Below are 20,039 nucleotides of genomic sequence, written 5' to 3' on the forward strand. Positions count from 1 at the left end.
AGACAATAAAGAAAACACAAACTGAGGGAATGCTGAAAATGGAAAAGCTGCATAAATGATCAGGAGCTACAGATAGAAGCATAACCAACAGAATACAAGAGAAGACAGAGAGAATCTCAGGCATAGAAGATATACTAGGAGAAATAGATTCATTGACCAAAGAAAATCTGAAGACCAAACAAATCCCTAACATAAAATATCCAGGAAATATGAAAACACCATGAAAAGACCAGACCTAAAAATAATAGGTATAGAGGAAGGTGAAGAAACCCAACTAAAAAGTGCAGAATACATATTCAAAAAATCATAGAAGAAAACTTTCCCAACCTAAAGGAAACATGCCAATGAAAGTACAAGAAGCCTACAGAACACCAAGTAGAGTAGATCACAAAAAAGTCCCCTTGCCACATAATAATTGAAAACCAAAAACATATAGAATAAAGAAAGAATATTAAGAGCAGCAAAGGAAAAAGGCCAAGTAACATATAAAGGCAAAGCTATCAGAATTACACCTGAATTCTCCATGGAAACACTGAAAGCCAGAAGTTCCTGGATAGATATTCTACAAACATTAAGAGACCACAGAGGCACTCTAGACTACTATATCCAGCAAAACTTTCAATCACTATAGATGGAGAAAACAAGATATTCCATGACAAAACCAGATTTAAACAATACATAGCCATGAATACAGCCCTACAAAAAGTACTGGAAGGAAAACTCCAACTTAAGGAAGTTAACTACACTCACAAAAAACATAGACAATAGATAATCCCACTTTACCAAAAGTCAAAAGAAAAAGCAGGGTAAAGCCACACACAATACCACTACCAACAACAAATCAGAAACAAACAAGAATAAGCACTCAATGGTCTTTGATTTCCCTCAATATTAATGGTTTTAACTGGCCTATAAAAAGACACAGGCTAACAGAATGGGTACAAAGACAGAATCCATCCTTCTGCTGCATACAAGAAACACACCTCAACTTTAAAGACAAGAGTTACCTCAGAGTAAAGGGTTGGGATAAGTTATTACAACCAAATGGACCAAAGGAAGACCCTGGGGTAGCTATCCTAGTATCTAACAAATTACACTTCAAACTAAAATCAATCAAAAGAGATGAAGAAGGTCATTTCATATTCATCAGAGGAAAAATCCATCACGAAGAAGTCTCAATTCTAAAAATCTATGCCCCAGATACAAAGGAACCAATGTCCGTTAAAGAAACATTATTAAAACTCAAATCACACATAAGGCCTCACACAGTTATACTGGGAGACTTCAACACCCCACTCTGACCACTGGACAGGACCAACAGACAGAAACTTAACAAAGAGACAAAGGAACTAACAGAAGTAATGACCCAATTGGGATTAACAGACAACTGTAGAACATATCATTCAAACACAAAAGAATATACCTTCTTTTCAGCACATGAAAACTTCTGTAAAATTGACCACATACTCAACAACATAGCAAACCTCAACAGGATGAAAAAAATAGGAATAAGTCCCTGAGTCTTATCAGACAACTACTCTTTAAAGTTAGAATTCAAGAAATTAAAGAAAATACCGGAAAATTGAAAGAGCTCCCGTTCCCTAGGATAGGTAGAATTAACATAGTAAAAATGGCAATCTTGCCAAAAGCAATCTACAGATTCAATGTAATCCCCACCAAAATCCCACCACAATTCTTCACAGACCTTGAAAGAACAATTCTCAATTTTATGTGGAAAAATAAAAGACTCAAGATAGCCAAAACAACCATGTACAATAAAGGAACTTCTGGAGACATCAGCATACCTGATTTCAAGCTGTATTACAGAGCTATAGTCTTGAAAACAGCTTGGTATTGGCACAAAAATAGACAGGTAGATGAATTGAATTGAATTGAATTGAATTGAATTGAATTGAATTGAATTGAAAACCCTGATAATAACCCACATACCTATGAACATTATTTTTTGACAAAGAAGCTAAAAATATACAAAGAAATAAAGAAAGCATCTTCAACAAATTGTGCTGGCATAACTGGATGCTTGCATATAGAAGAATGAAGATAGAGCCATGTCTATTGCGATGCACAAAACTTAAGTCCAAATGGATCAAAGACCTCAACATAAATCCAGCTACACAGACCCTCTTTGAAAAGACAGTTGGAAGTACCCTTGAATGAATTGTTACTGGAGACAGCTTCCTGAACATTTCACCTGTAGCACAGACACGGAGATCAACAATTAATAAATGGGACCTCCTGAAACTGAGAAGCTTCTATAAGGCAAAGCACACATTCAGTAAGACCAAAAGGTAGTCCACAAAATGGGAAAAGATATTCACCAACCCCATATCCAACAGAGGGCTGATCTCCAAAATTTACATAGAACAAAAGAAGCTAGGGTCCAAAACACCAAATAATCCAATTAAAAAGTGGGATACAGAACTAAATAGACAATTCTCAATAGAGGAATCTAAAATAGCTGAAAGCTACATAAGAAAGTGCTCAACATCAATAGCTATCAGGGAAATGGAAATCAAAACAACTCTGAGATACCATCTTACTCCTATCAGAATGGCTAAAATCAAAAACACCAAAGATATCTTATGCTGGAGAGGATGTGGAGAAAGGGGAACACTCCTCCACTGCTGGTAGGAGTGCCAACTCAAACAGCCACTTTGGAAATCAGTATGGCCATTCCTCAGGAAAATGGGAATCAGTCTACCTCAAGATCCAGCAATTCAACTCTTAGGCATATACCCAAAAGAAGCACATTCTTACACAAGGACATCTGTTCAACGATGTTCATAGAAGCATTATTTGTAATAGCCAGAACCTGGAAGCAACCTAGATGCTCCACAACTGAAGAATGGATAGAGAAAATGTGGTACATTTACACAATGGAGTACTTTCTCAGTGGAAAAAGAACAATGGAATGTTGAAATTCTCAGGAAAAATGAAGGAACTAGAAGAAACTATTCTGAGCATGGTAACCCAGTCACAAAAAGACAAACATGGTATGTACTCACTCATATATGGATTTTACACATAGAGCAAAGGATTACCAGCCTACAATCCATACCGCCAGAGAAGCTAGGAAACAAGGAGCACTCTAAGAGAGACATACATGATCCCCTAGAGAAGGGGAAAGGGACAAGATCTCCTGAGCAAATTGGGAGCATGAGGGGAGGGGAGAGGGAGCTAGGAGAATGAGAAGGGGAGAAGAGGAAGGATGAGGAGGACATAAGAGAATAGGAAATTTGTGTAGGGGGAAGAATAGAGGAGAGCAAAATAAGAGATACCATAAGAGATGGAGCCATTATAGGTTTAAAGAGAAATCAGGCACTAGGGAAACGCCCAGAGATCTACAAGGATGACACAAACTAACAATCTAAGCAATAGTGGAGAGGCTACCTTAAATAATCTCCTCTGATAATGAGATTGACAACTAACTCATATGCCATCCTAGAGCCTTCATCCAGCAGCTGATGGAAGTAGAAGCAGATACCCACAGATAATCACTGAACTGAGCTGGATTCCAGTTGCAGAGGAGGAGGAGTGATGAGCAAAGGGGTCATGACCAGGCTGGTGAAACCCACAGAAACAGCTGACCTGAGCAAGGGGGAGCTCTTGGTCCCCAGACTGATAGCTCAGAAACCAACATGGAACTGATCCAGACTTCATGAAAGTGGGTGTCTGTGAGGAGGCCTCGGAAATCTATGTGGCCTCTTGTAGTAGATCAGTAATTATCCATAGTATAGGAATTGACTTTAGGAGCCCATTCCACATAGAGGGATACTCCCTCATCCTAGACACATGAGGGAAGGCTTAGGCCCTATCCCAAAGAATATGATAGACTCTGAATACGCTTCCATGGAAGGCTTCACCCTCCCCGGGGAGCAGAAATGTTATGGGATAATTAGGGTGTTAGTGGTGGGCATGGGAGCAGGGGAGGGAGAGTGAACTGGGATTGACATGTAAAACAATGTTGTTTCTAGTTTAAATAAACTAATGAGAAAAACAAAAAGGAAATGGATGCCATGGCAGAACAAGACATATAAGAAAATTACAGAGAGCTGATAGATGTAGAGGCAGACACCCACAGCTAAACACTGAGCTGAACTCTGGAACACAGCTTCAGAGAGGGAGGAGTGATGAGCAAAGGTGTGGAGACCAGGTTGGAAGAACTCTCAGAAACAGGTGACCTGAACAAGGGGTTGCTCATGGACCCCAGAATGATAGCTGGGAAACCAGCATGGGACTGATCCAGAGCCCCTGATAGAGGAGGTAAGTTTGGAGGTCTGGATCATCTATGAGGACACTGGTAATGGATCAGTATTTACCCCTAGTACACAAATGGACTTTAGAAACCCGTTCCATGTGGAGGGACACCATCTCAGCCTAGACACACTGGGGAGGGTCTAGGCCCTGCTCAAAATGACATGACATACTTTGAAGATCCCCAAGGAAGGCCCCATCCTCTCTGGGGAGCAGAAAGGGGTTGAGATAAGGCCTTGGTGGGGTGCAGGGGAGGAGGCTATAGAACTGGGACTGACATGTAAAACAAGCTTGTTTCTAATTTAAATAAAAAAGAAAAAACACCAAAAACTAAAACAAAAAAAGAGTTGAGCGAGTACCCAAATTCTCAGCTCTACTTCTAATAGTGTGCAGAGAATCATCTTAAAAAACAAGAAAAGAGATACCATAATAGAAGGAGACATTTTAATTTTACCGGGAAATCAGGCACTAGGGAAATGTCTGGAGATCTACAAAGATGACACTAGCTAACAATCTAAGCAACAGAGGAGAGGGTACCTTAAATGCCCTCCCCTGATAATGAGATTGATGACTGACTTATATGCCATCCTATAGCCTTCATCCAGCAGCTGGCAGAAGTAGAAGCAGTCACCCACAACCAATCACTGAACTGTACTGGAATCCAGTTGCAGAGAAGGAGGAGTGATGATCAAAGGGGTCCAGACCAGGCTGGTGAAACCCACAGAAACAGCTGACCTGAACAACAGGGAGCTCTTGGTCCTCAGACTGATACATGGGACTGATCCAGACCCCAGGAATGTGGGTTTCAGTGAGGAGTCCTCAGAAATCTACGGGACCTCCTGTAGTAGTTCAGTACTTATCCCTAGTATAGGTGTGGACTTTGGGAGCCCATTCCACATAGACGGATACTCCGTGAGCCAAGACACAGGGATGACCCGAGGCCCTATCCCAAAAGATATGATAGACTCTGATGACCCCCTATGGAAGGCCTCAGCCTCCCTGGTGAGCAGAAAAGATATGTGATAGGTAGGATTTTAGTTTGGGGGTGGTAGGGGAGGGAGAGGGAACTGAGATTGACATGTAAACCAATCTCATTTCTAATTCAAATAAAATTAAAAAAAAATAACAGACTTGTGCTTTTAAATATTTTACTCCCTGTTATTCACATATTTCAGTTGATTACTGGAGATGATCCTTGGAGATTCACATGCTATTGATGTTCAATAATATGTTCAAAAATCAGTAATATCAAAAATATTTGTGTTGAGCTAATGTGTCTAATTAGCAGCATCCAAAAATGGATCTCCAGCTTCTTAGGGGACAAAAGCTAACTAACTCGACAAAAGCTGCCCTTGAAGGTAGCTGGTCATGGGAAAGTAGTGAAGATTCATCTAGGAAGTGTCCACAAAAGAAGAACACCATGGATTTTAGAGAGTGGATGGGGGGAAGAAAAAGCACTCCAGTTGTGAGCTTAACATGGTAGCCTGAGGGCAGTTGGATAAGGCAAAAAAAAAAAAAGAATAATTAACCTAAGTCTCAGTGAGACAGAGACATCTCATTTTGGACATTGGACATGTGTTAATTACTTTTAAAATCTGTTAAAATCATTATTTTTTGTTGTTCAATTTATTTGTTAAATACACTTTTAAGACATGTTTCCAAATTGGATTGACTACTGTCTATTGATCAACCTGTAAAACCTTTGTCTCTGAGGAACTCTGCATTTGTGTTCCTTCTTTAATGGTTTAATTTTTCTTGTTGGTATAGCACATATTGTAGAAGCTAAATGAAAATGAGATGATAAATGATAAAATTTTGAGTTCTGGCATATCATACGAATTTTATTTTGGTGTATCAAAATAGAAATTTATCACAAATTTCCTCCACATGTTTGGATGCACAGTGTCCTTGCCTACTGGCTTCCTGTTTTGTTTTGTAACTCTGAAGTGGTTCTATTTCTTTTTCCTTTTGTAGTTTTATTTATTTTATTTTATGTATATGAGTGTTTTTCATGCATGTATATCTGGCACCAACAAGAAGGGAGCAGATCCCCTGGGACTAGATGGCCGTGAACAACCATGTGGGGACATGGGAATCAAACCAGGGTCCTTTCCAAGAGCAGTGAATGCTCTTAGTTGCTGAGCCATCTCTCTCTAATCCCAGTAGTCTCATATCTGATCTTTTGTACATGACCTGATTTCTTCCCCTTTTTCTAAGCTTGTAGTTTTCCCCAATATTCTTTTTTATGAGCTTGCCTGAATGTATGTATGCATACCAGGTATATTCCCAGAGCAAAGGGAGGCCAGAAAAAGACACCAGACCCCTTGGAACTAGAGTTATAACTAGAGTTATGTACCATCATGTGTGGATGCTGCTATTCATGCCTGAGTCCTCTGGAAGAGCATCCAGTACTCTTAATGGCTGAGACATCTCCCTAGTACATGTCTTCCCCAGTGTTCTTAAATTCTATGACAATATATGCTTGGTGAGTCCCTTATTTATGCTGTTTTGGAGTATGGCTCAACCTGGAAATGTATATGGGAAAATTTCATGAAATTGTTTTGATGATTTATTATCTTCAATTGCATTTCAGTGTTTCATATTTGTATGAAGTTCTACTGTTGCACCTTTTGGTATAGTCCTCTCTTTTTTTCTCTCATTTTTACTTATATTTGAGGATTTTTCCTTTTTATATATTAAGGGTAGAATACAGGACCACACTCTTGTTAGGTTAGCACTATACCATAGGTATAACCCAGGCCCAATTATTATGGAATTCTTAAAATGTTTTTCATTTCTCAGAAATGAACTACCCTGTGTCTTCCCTGAAGAATCAAAACCTGGGTACTGACATTCTAGAGCTAACAACAGAGAAGAGTATGGGTGGTCTCAACAGCCAATAAGTGAATGTTTCCTTATTTAGACTTTCCTATATGGTGTTTGTAGGTGCCACTATGCTAGTTCCTCTTTTCTGTCCCTACATTTATGTCTACAGGTTACTCTACTTTTTTCATGTTTTAGGAATATGTCATCTATGGAAGCCACCACCAGAATCAGGATTTTTCCATTAAAAAGGAACTGTCTTAGTAAGGTTTTCTATTGCTGTGAAGAGATACTAGAACATGGCAATTCTTATAAAAGGAAACATTCAGTTGGACTAGCTTGCTTACAGTTCAGAGGTTTAGTCCATTATTGTCATGGCAGGAAGCAAGGCAGCATGCAGGCAGTTATGGTGCTGGAGCTGAGTGCCCTTACATCTTGATCCAAAGGCAGCAGGAAATGAACTAACTCACTAGGCATGACTTATGTATATATCAGTCCCCAAAGCCCACCTCCACAGTGACATACTTCCTCTAGAAATCATAGGAACTCAAACAAGGCAACACGTCCTAATAGTGCCACTCCCTTTGGGGGCCATTTTTCTTTCAAACCATCATGTGATTATTTTCCTGTGTCCAAGTGTGTGGAGAGTCCCTTTCCTGCAGCCATATCCCTGCTCTGGCTCCTAGGTAGTAAACCTCTCTCCTTCCATTACCATCCTTAACACTGGTAACTACCTCCTGCTTTTGCTTGCCTCAGAGAGGTACACATATCAAGGAGGTTGGTTCCTCTTAGAATAATCAAAATAGAAATACTTAGAATTATGCATAAAGTGAAAACACAGACATTCTACTTTAGAAAAAGAAGACTCAAACTTGAAATGTATGTTAGTTGGTATTTGGAGATGACTATGTAGAAAATAAAGATGTATTTCCTCACATAGAATTTATTACACAATCAAGTAATTTTTTTAAGTATGCTTGAAGTGGAATGTCTCTTGTGGAAGTTTGTGTATTCACAACTTTACTTAGTCTGTCAATTGACTAAGGCAGGAAGGGACTTAGAATAAAGACGATTAGTCAGAGTGGGAAAATCACTGAGAAAAACCTTCAAATTGAGTGACAGGCAGGGCCTACAGATTTTGGGTACTGCTGCAAAAGAATTTATGTTGTCTGAAAGTTGTAGTGATACTGTTTCTTTATTTAAATAGTACCTTCTTGAGTCTTTAGCTAAATTAAGTTATGAAGAAAGACATGATAAAGATATAGTTATATAACTCTTGGGAACAGCTAAAACTTATCATAGGGAGCATTGGGAAAATAACCTCTTTTATTTTGAAAGATCTTTATTTTGTCACTTCTGTTTAAAGACGTCTTGATTGGCTTTTCTGTCCACTTACCCGATTCCAAGGTCTGTAATTACTAGGACACGTGATGACTCCCTGCTGTCCTCTTTTGTGATGGATTTCACCTTTGCTGTGAGATGGGGCTACTGGACATTATGCTTACATCACTCATTAATACACCTTCAGTAACATGTCTCAGATGCAATATGGGAAGTGATTTATATTAAAAGGTTTAAATGGAAAAATGTAGCATAAACATAATTTGGCTTGTCTGTCAAGGACATTACCAATTTTCCCACTATACCAGTTGCATTTTACATCATGATTAAATTAAGGTTAACTGAAAGGTCCAGTGTTTAAAGGTTGTTTATTTGAGCAATTATTTTCTTAAGTAAAAGACACTAATAGAGACAAGGTCTGTAACTGCTGCCATAAGGGAAATAAAGCAGCAATTACCTTACAGATGCCACTGATGGTGAATTTTCTTGTTCACAGTGTCTACCAGGACCTTGGTATTCCATGTGTGGTCTGTTGATCACATTCTGGGGCTGCATCTGGGAAATTATTAGAAATTTAGGCACTCAAAATTCTCCTGCATGTAGTGCATTAGAATATGAGATTTTGTGATACTCTGAGGCTTGTATTTCAACATTGGAGACACATGTGAGCAAAGAGTAGATGAGCAGTCTTTGAAATCCTAACCTGTCCGCTCACTCAGGAGGGTCATGTTTTCCAGTGGCATGAGTAATTTCCAAAGCATCCCTCAGCACCAAAGTCTTTCCAGTTAGTGCAAGGCTTCCACTGGTTAATTTAATTCAAATGTCAGAAAGACAAACATTTGTTATGATACATAATGTAATGATATTCCAATATACAATTGAAATCCTTGCAGAAACAGCTTTCTGGTGTTCCTTTCACTCTGATCTTCTCTCATGACATATGTGTGTTCTTCACGTAATGGTTATTTAAATGAAGTCCATGGTGTCTTCTTCTTCAAAACAAATAGAACATTCCATTCATGGGCTGAGGGGCTCAAATAAACTATCTGTCTTTTCACATAGCTCTAATTTAAGCTGATTAAAAATAATTAGTGCAGTTTTAGTTACACCTAGAATAATCAACACTTTATGCTACAGGAAGATTGTCTTGATATTTTTGGAAATACTCTTTTTTATTTTTTCAGGTGCATGAAGTATGTTAGAGAAATGAGGTTTTCTAAAGGGTAATTGTGCCTGTAGCCTGGGTCTCCTTGCATTCCCTTTTCTAGGTCAGTAAATACATATTATTTATCTACTATGTACTATGAATGAGGATACAAAGATTAAACCTCTGTGCTGGAATTTCTCAGAATTTCTTGATTCATGAAAGAAGTGACTGCTTTGGGCATATTTTTAGTGTATGATTTATGATATAAACATATATAAATGTGGACTTGTACTTCTAGAGAAGGTAGTTAAATGAATCTGTAGGGATAGATAATCCTAATATTGGTAGGTTTGATTAGACTGAACTCTGCAAAATGAAATTTGATGGACAGTATTACAATAAAATGATTTATGTCAACATGATAAAATAAAAATAAACCACCTGGATCAATTTGAATGATTAGCTTTAAAATGCTCATCCTGCACCCTGAAGAATTGTTGGATTTGTTGCAGTGAAGATGGGGGGCATTAATGAGATATTCATAATGTCAACAGTGGCATATGCAGTTGACAGAATTTATTCATTCTCATTATTTCATTTACTTTTTACAGTAACTTCAAGAGGCAGGCATTTTCTTTTCCTAGTTGAAAAAATTGTCAAAATAATTGTTAAAGTCTAGATAGGGACATGAATCTTTAAAAGTCCAGGACTTTTAAACTTCCATGAAGCCTGTGGTGGTTTGAATGAAAATGTCCCCCTTACCAATACACAGTCTCATGGATTTAAATACTTCATTACCAAGGAGTGGCAATATTTGAAAGGATTAGGAGGTGTGGTTTTGTTGGAAGAAGTGTCTCACTGGGCTGGGCCCTGTGGTTTCACAAAGCCCATTCAAAGCCCAGGGTCTGGCTCTTCCCAGCTGTCTGTGGATCCCCACATAAACTCTCTGCTACTTCTGCAGCACTACGTCTGCCTGTACATTGCTATGTCTCACAATGATGATAATGGACTAAACCTATGAAACTGTAAGCCAACTCTACTTAAAAGTTTTCCTATATAAGAGTTGCTATGGTCATGGTATGCCTTCACAGCAATTGAACCCTAACGGAGCCTTTCCTTGTAGAGACTAGTCTTTTCTGCCCTGAAAGCACTTCACTAGGTGGATTTTCTGAAAGTCTGGGGGCAAAGGCAGGCCTCCTTTTGAAAACAGGATGTTATTTTTTCTCAGAAGTCCAGGTTGCCTGTTTTGTTCTATTTCTTGAGACTAATCACAATGAAAAATGGGAGAGAGAAAAAGAAGAATCAAACATTTATCTAAGCTTTGAACATGGCTAGGTAGTTTGGCCATTAGGAAAGTAAAAATATTCAAATAGAGTTGGATATTTTGGTAAGGGCAACTTGAAAAGTAACAATAGGGCCGATATCCTGAAATGATGAGCAAAGCAGACCTCAGCTGGGAACCCTGGCTTAAGCAGTGTTCACTGTCAAGAAAGGGTGGGACACACACAGAGTGGCTCTCCTGGTGCTGAGATGTTTAGATTGTTTAGGGGACTTTGTCTATAACAGTTGGATGATGTTTGAACTGAGATAGGAACATATTTACAACATGAGGGATTGCTGAGACACAGGGAAGACAATAGCTTTGCAGCCACAGTATCACTCCCTGGTTAATGAAATGCAACTAAATGGCAAATCTGAAAACTAAGGCATGGTGGGAAGGTGTTTCAGTTGTGTTGTGACTATTCCCAAGAAAAAGAACAAAACAGGGAACCCATATTTCTGAGGGAAAATATAATTTTCTCTTTCAAAAGTCTTGTTTCCCCAGACTTCCAGAAAATGTAGCCAGTGAAATGCTTGAAGGACAGACAAGAGTCCTTCTTATCTCTAGAGTGAAAGGCTCGATTGAAGTTTAAACATCCTGGCTTGTGTAGAAAGAAAACCTAGGTATGACAGGAAGTTCATTTGGCCAGCATATGTGGGGCTCTGCATTATAGCCTCAGCATGGGAAAAAGACAAAATAAAATAAAATCCCAAAACACAAAAACAAAAAGGAAAAACAAAAGCAAAAAAATAACAAAACAAAAGGGTAGAGGTCCAGTCAAGTTATCTGGATGAACATGGTAAGGCCGTGGACAGCCATTTAGTCCACTGATTTGGGGGAGTCCTATATTTTAGACAGGATTCAGTGAATGGCAAGTTTCTAAAATGAAAACATTTGAGGTGAACAGTCACATTAAAATGAATCATTTAAATGTTTTTAGTGTTAGGCAAGGGGATATTTAATACTGTTTGCTTCATTTAGAACTAGCTCAAGATTAAGGAGGCCTGACTTAGCCATTTAAGGTGGTGAAAAGAATAAGTTGTCCTATTTGAGACTGGAGTTTTATATATTTTAAAATAGAATTTATGTTATGCATGGATTCACTAGAAGCATAATTTATTGACAAAAGTTAAGTTCATCAGATTTTACGTAAAATCTTGTGATAGTACTTGTAGAATGCACAATCATGGCTCTAAGTATGTCTGTATCTTAGTGTCCACAATTTTTAAATGTTATTTTACAGAGCAAAAGGAACTTTGTAAATATGTCACTGTAATAATAACTTGTCTAGTTTCTGTGACCAAATACCTGATGGGAAGTAATTTAAAGGAAGATGGGTTTGTTTCAGCTCGTGGTATACTGGTGCTTTCCATTTTCATAGGGAATTCCAGAATGCAGAAATTTTTTCCATACCTGACAGTGTAGGGTGGAAGTGGAAGTTTGCTCACATATGGGCAGGTTAAAAGGAGAGACAGAACAGGAAATATTCGTGCCCTATAAACTTGAAGGCCAACCTACACTCTGAGTGATGCCCTGCTTCCATTTAACCCGACATTCCAAAAGCTCCGCAGCCTCAAAAACACTGCCACCAGATGGGGACCAGATGTTCAAACACATAAGCCTGTGTGGGGTAGTATTTTACTTCCAGAGCACAACAGACATTGTTAAGGTTAAGGACCTTGAAATGTAGCTGAACAACACAAAATGAACTCCACATTTTCTTTTGTTTAGGAGGTGTTTTGTGTTGCCTTTTTTGGGTATTATTTTGTTTGTTTTGATTTTCATTTTGTTTTTTGAGGGGCGAGGTGGGTGGATAGGGAGGTGGAGAGGATTTGGGAAGTGATAGACAATATGATAAAAATATTTTCTATAAGAAAAATGTTTTGTTGACTCTGTCTTTTGCCTTAGAGAAGCTTCTCAGTTTCAGGAGGTCCCATTTATTAATTGTCCATCTCAGTGTTTGTGCTACTGTTGTTATGTTCAGCAACTGGTCTCCTCTGCCAATTCATTCAAGGGTACCTCCAACTTTCACTTTTAAGAGGTCCAGTGTGGCTGGATTTAGGATGAGGTCTTTTATTAAAATGGCAACACAGAGAATGGGAAAAGATCTTCACCAACCCCACATCCCACAGAGGGCTGATCCCCAAAATATACAAAGAACTCAAGAATATACTCACAAAAACACCAAATAATCCAATTAAAAAGTGGGGTACAGAACTAAACAGAGAATTCTCAATAGAGGAATCTAAAATGGCTGAAAGATACTTAAGAAGGTACTCAAACAACCTTAGCCATCAGGGAAATGCAAATCAAAACAACTCTGAGATATAATCTTATACCTTTCAGAATGGCTAAAATCAAAAACACCAATGACAGTCTATGCTGGAGAGGATGTGGAGAAAGGGGAACACTTCTTCATTGCTGGTGGGAGTGCAAAATTGTACAGCTACTTTGGAAATCAGTATGGTGGTTTCTCAGGAAAATGGGAACCAGTCTACCTCAATATCCAGCAATTCCACTCTCAGGCATATACCCAAAGAATGCACATTCATACAAGGACATCTGTTCAACTATGTTCATAGGAGCGTTTTTTTTTGTAATGGTCAGAACCTGGAAGCAACCTAGATGCCCCTCAACCAAAGAATGGAAACAGAAAATGTCGTATATTTATACAATGGAGTATTATTCAGTGGACAAAAACAATGGAATATTGAAATTTGCAAGCAAATGGATGGAACTAGAAGAAACCATCCTAAGTGAGGTAATGCAGTCACAGAAAGACAAACATGGTATGTAATCATTCATATATAGATATTAGACAGAGAAATGGATTACCAGCCTACAATCTACACTGCCAGAGAAGCTAGGAAACAAGGATGACTATGAGAGAGACATACACGGTCCCCCAGCAATGTATGTAGGGGCAAACCCCCTGAACAAATGGGGAGCATGAGAGAAGGGGATGGAGGGAGAAGGAGGAGGAGAGGAGAAGAGGAGGAGGGAGAGAACATGAGGGTTCAGGAAGATTGAGTGGGCAGAGGAATAGAGGCCAGCAAGAAAAGAGACACATCAATAGAGGGAGCCACTATAGGTCTAAAGAGAAATCTGGCACTAGGGAATTGTACAGAGATCTACAAGGATGACCCCAACTAAGTATCTAAGCAAAATTGGAGAGGCTATCTTAAATGCCTGTCCCCTATAATGAGAATGATGAATACCTCAAATGCAATCCTAGTGCCTTCATCTAATAGCTGATGGAAGCAGAAGTAGAGATCCACAGCCAAACACTGAGCCAAATTCTTGGAATCCAGTTTCAGAGACGGAGGAGTGATGAACAAAGGAGTCAAGACCATGCTGGGAAACCCACAGAAACAGCTCTCCTGAGCAAATGGGAACTCACGGACCACAGTCTGACAGTTGGAGAACCAACATAGGACCAAATCAGACCCCCTGAACGTAGGTGACAGCTAGGAGCACTGGGCAGTCTATGGGGTCTCTGGCAGTGGAACCAGGATGTATCCTTAGTGCATGAACAGACTTTGGGAGCCCATTTCCCATGGAGGGATACTCCCTTAGCCTAGATTCACAGGGCCTAGGACCTGCCCCAAATGACTTAACAGATTTTTTTTGATGATCCCTCATGGAAGGCCTCACCCTCCCTGGGGAGTGGTTGGGGGATGGGATGGGGGATCAATGGGGGGCATATGAGCATTGGAGTAAGAGGGAACTGGGATTGATATATAAAATAAGATTGTTTCTAATTTAAATATAATCTATAAATATGTTTTTTGAAAGGATTTTGAAATTTGATCTTGCTGTTGTTCTTCTCTAGCAATTTATTTTAATCTGTCTATTTAGACCATTGTCATACAATCTGCTTATTGACATGAATGAAGTGTTATTTATTGTACTAATGTTATGTATTTGTTGCCATTGTTCTTTGTTCTTGTTTTTGTTTTCCATTCTTTCCCCTGCCTTTTAATTCCTTCAATTGGATAGTTGATATCATTCTATTTTCTGTCTTTCCATGTCATTTTTTTGTTATTTAGTTATTTTTTATAGTTGTTGTCCTAGAGTCTGCAGAGGACAACTAATCTAATTCTGGTTTCAGAAAAGTCTGTACTCTTTCAGGTGTAGTAGATGCATATTATGACAATTAACCCTACTTTTTCTTTTCATTATTTTTATCATTGTTTACTAATTTCACTTACAGGTAAACATGTATGCTAGACAAGATACATACATGTAAGATATATAGTATATTTATAAAGAAATACATGTTTATTATTTTGAATAAAATGTTATTCAATTAACTAAGAAGACAAAAGTCTTTATTTTCCATTCACCTATTCTTTTTAAATCTCTTTTCCCTTCCACATATGGATATGTGTTTCTGCTCCATATTAACTTTTCTTCTCTCTAAAGAACTTCTTTTTACAGAACTTGAAAGGACAGTTTATTGGACACATTCTTTTGTTGATGCTTTCTATGCATCCATAGACAACTGCAAAGTTAAGTTCATGTAACATGACTTTCTTCCTCATGATCTATATAATAGGATTCTGTAGCTGTAGAGTAAAGCTGGATAAGACATAGCAAGATTGTTATTAAGTCACTATAGGGAATCATCTCTGAAAATTTCAAGAATTCTCTGAAAAGAAATAGTGGATGACGAGGGATGAGAAGTCATAATCAAACTGCCAATTAGAAATATTATACTAAAGAGACATTACTTAAAAACCATTAAATGACAGAACAATTTCTTTATCTTGTCATCTCCATTATTATTTTCTCATCTTGGGACCCTACTGCTTAACTTTTGTTCTCTTATTACCTTCCTTCACTTCTATGATTCCTTTTTTTGAAAATCACCTATACCTTGAAATTGCTTGATTATATATATATATATATATATATATATATATATATATATATTTAACAAAGGTCAGCTCAAGTACCACCACTTTCAGAGAGAAATTCCAAATTCTCTTAACTGAAATTCTGTAGATGCCTGAATATGATTCCAAGTTAATGAGTAGGCACAATTGAAAAACGTTGACCTACTTGATCATAGAGTTTTTCGAGGCTATATATTAGCTAAATATCTATATAAAAATGAAATGTATTCATGGAATTACACATGCATAATTAAAATAATATGTAAGACAATTATTTTAGGAGTATTGCTTTGTTCTGGTTCCACTGCTTGAAACAATATAGTCCAAATTCTGCACCTTTCACTTTGGCATTGTTTTCTTAATTACCGAATTCATCCCTTTTGGTACTCCTTCATGCTTTTCAAGAAGATCCATACTGTCTTTACTTCTATCTGTATCATACAAGAAGTACTACTTCCTTAATGCTTTGCCAGAAGCTATAATCTAAACTTCAAAAATTCATTTCTGTATAAGGAGGGCAGAGATTCATTCTTTTCTCTTCTTTCCTTTAGGTATATATTAATGATTTCCAGAAATTAACTATGTTTCATCATTTGCAAATATAAGACTATACACCCTGGGATTAATTACTGAATTTGTGTCAAATCTATTTCTTTTTCATACATTTGATTATTTTAATAGAATATTGGCTGATATTTATCTAAAATGGATATATCACACCCTGAATATATCCCCAAATCACCTGAAGTACATTAAAAACTGCAAGCAGGAAACCCTGGGGTAGGGTCCTCCTCAGTGTTCTAGTTTAATTGGGCTAGAGTTGAGCTTCACATTTATTTAAAAATACAAGACTTGAGAACCTCTGACTTAAAATTGTTTCTGAAAATGAAGTCCCCAAATTTTATTTATTAGTACTGTGAGTGAGGCACTTGTGTGATAATTAAAAAACTATTTTAGGTAGTTGTCACCTTTTGCCATTGGGTGCAGGGATGGAAGTCATGTTGTCATAGTCCATTTACTTCCCAGTTGTCAGATAAACAGCATAATAATCGCCTGATTATTTGTTAGAAAGGCAAATTTTCAGACCCCATCCTATGCCTACTGAATTCTACACTCTGGAATAAGGCCCAGCAATCTGAGACTTAGTAACCCTGCAGTGACTCATATGTGCACCAAAGTTGGAGACACATGTTTTAGAGCAATATATCTTTACTAATTGCTTTCAAAGGGCAACTATTGACAGAATATGTAATATACACAAATTTGTAAGGGATGTAATATATACCAGGTGTAATTTGGGGATAAACAATTTTCCTTATATTCATGCACATATAGTAACCTCTCCTGAATTCTCAGAGTTACCAATGTACATCTTTTAGGTATTGACTTATTTTGTATTATATTTTATTTCTTACATTTTCTTATAAAGGTAGGCTAAGTATCTGAGAAGGACTCAGGATCAAAAATAATTAAAACAATGAGAATAATGAAGGATTCACAAACTAATCATGCATGCCATTGATTAGAAATCAGAGGTCACCTAAAATGATACTCTTGCAGCCTCCCTCTGTCTGGAAATTTACTCTGTCTTTCTTCTGTTCCCTCGTTTCCAAGACATTGTAGAAACATAAGCCAATATTCTAAGAATTTTGTGGTTTGTTCCATGCACTGAGAAATGTGTTGCTCAAATCACAAAATATAGCCAATGTTATCCTGAAAGTGTAACTGAGTATTTTCTGCTGGGAACCACCCACTAACTGTGGGGTCATGGATAGATGTATACACTGCATGAGTGTTTTTGCCATGAGTACTATATAACATATTACCTACAATTAGGCACTATATATTAAATATCATTTACTAAAAAATTGTTAAGAGTAAATAAATATCATTTTGGGATCTTACCACACATAAACAAGCAAACACGCACAGACACACACACACACGCACGCACGCACGCACGCAGGCACGCACGCACACACACACACACGCGCGCGCACACACACACACACACACACACACACACACACACACGTGTGCGCGCACACACACACACACACACACACACACACACACTAAAAGGAAAAAAAAAACTTTGGCATGTGATGAATATGAGTGATTATCACCTAGACTGTGAACATGCTAATATGTATACATATATGTACAAACATAAAATTTTATGCATTAAGTCAAACTTCAAAGTAACCATTACATCTGAAAATAGTATTTAAACAAAATATCAGTGAAGATGTTGATTTCAGGAGGGAGGCATTCACTAAACTGTCTTAGAGCCCAAGTTCAAGTGAACAAAATGCATTTTTAGTAGAAATTTTAGAATTCAGCTACAAAACCTTCTTTACTTCCACAGATTAAAAATGTGATGCTTTAGTGTTACCTCAAGCTTTCAATTTAGAATATGTAAACCTTTTATTTTCGTACTAGAAAAAGGAATCAATAATAACTTTTAAATGCCCTTGAATTTACCTCTGCTCATTTATCTCTAAGATCCATGTTTTCTGACTTCTTTCACTGATATACTATTTCTTCTAATAATTGACTTCTGTGGTTAATACATTATTGACAGCTTAGGAAAAAATGAAAATTTCTCTCCTCAAGAACAGGGACAAACACTTTTTAAGACTGGGAAATGAAATGATGCAGTTACTGTTTCTGAAGCCAGTAGCAGATTATGTTGGTAACAAAGGAGAATTGGTGAGATGCTTTATGGAATTCAAAGTTATGTCTATTCCTACTCTGCCACACATAGGGTGACTATTCACTTGTCCTTTCAACACTTCCAGTATTTTTAATATAAACTTGCAAAGAGAACCCATATCTTGAAGTCCTTAATTACTGTTAAAGGAAGATGAAGGGAAAATATAAGACCACTGACCTATCCACTGAATGTTCATCACATGGTATTATTAAAAGAGAACAAATTTCTGAGGTGGTACCCATTTTTGAACAGTCTTTCCTGGGCACATTGACCTGGAATAGTGTTGCTCCATGAGTTTGCATGGGTTGTGAATTAAATTTCTTAAGAAGGATGCTGTCAGACACAGAAACAAACTGAAAAAATTTCCATTGGCCCAAACAGGACCATCATGGACAATAAAACAGAGCAGAATTATATCATCATCCAATATTTAAACTAATATCTATGAGTCTATATTGACAAAAATAATAAAAGTGTGATGCTAATATTCAATGTAGTCCTCTGCTATGCATTTAACTTTTTAAAAATATCATTTGAAAATATTTCTGGTTGTTTCCAAGTGCTGTGGGGATAACAGTTTTAATGACAATGTTACATGTTTTCTCTTGTGTCTGGTGTACTTAATATGAACCAAGTTCTACTTAAAGGACATTATGAGTCAGAAAGAAACACCAGTGGCTTTGCATGGAAGTTCTTTTTATCGGCAGGGTGGTAGAGGCATTTAGTGCTTCATGTTCATGTGAAGAGAGGCCTTGTTATCAGTTCTAGCTTCCTGAGTATCCAGGGCACTGGAAAAAGTAGAACAGGCATCTAGAACACTTCCATATTTAGAAGAATTTACTATGTCTTCATGCTATGGGCCCATTTTCTTGGCATTTCCCAAATTTCTGAAGACGTCTGATGGAAAAGTCAGCTCCCCAAACAACTTTGAGACACCAAAAAAGAGAAAGGACATTGTAAATATGGATATGGATATTTTTAAAAGACTCAAGGACTGTTAATCATCTTCTTTTCTGCTTCATTCTAAATACTCAGGTACATTTCCTGTTTTACAGTTCTGTTTTTGTCTGATATCAGTGCTTCCATTCTTGAACATACAGAATTTTGGAAGTCCATAAATTGATCTGGCACCCAGGTTTGAACTCTTACTAGTATTATGACCTTGGGATAATTACCATTGTTCCCTGAGGCCAAACTCTAAGATTACATATTCTCCATTCATTTCTGTATACATATTATTTCTATTAAATTCATCAGGTAAAAAGGTATCCTAATTTATTTGTTTTGTCTTATTTTGTCATCATAACAAAGCCATTTTAACCATCTCACACATGGGCACACATACACACACAAACACAGACATACTTTCACTCATCTACACACACAAACCTAACTATATCTTGGTTTCATTTGTTCTCTGATGATATTGATAGAAACATTATTTGGATTTCCTCAGCGTCTGTTAAGTCTCTGAAGAATATATCAGAAAATGGAAAGAACTTCCATGCTCAGGTAGGA

Source organism: Cricetulus griseus, chromosome X, assembly GCF_003668045.3.
Source record: "Cricetulus griseus strain 17A/GY chromosome X, alternate assembly CriGri-PICRH-1.0, whole genome shotgun sequence".
Lineage (NCBI taxonomy): Eukaryota > Metazoa > Chordata > Mammalia > Rodentia > Cricetidae > Cricetulus > Cricetulus griseus.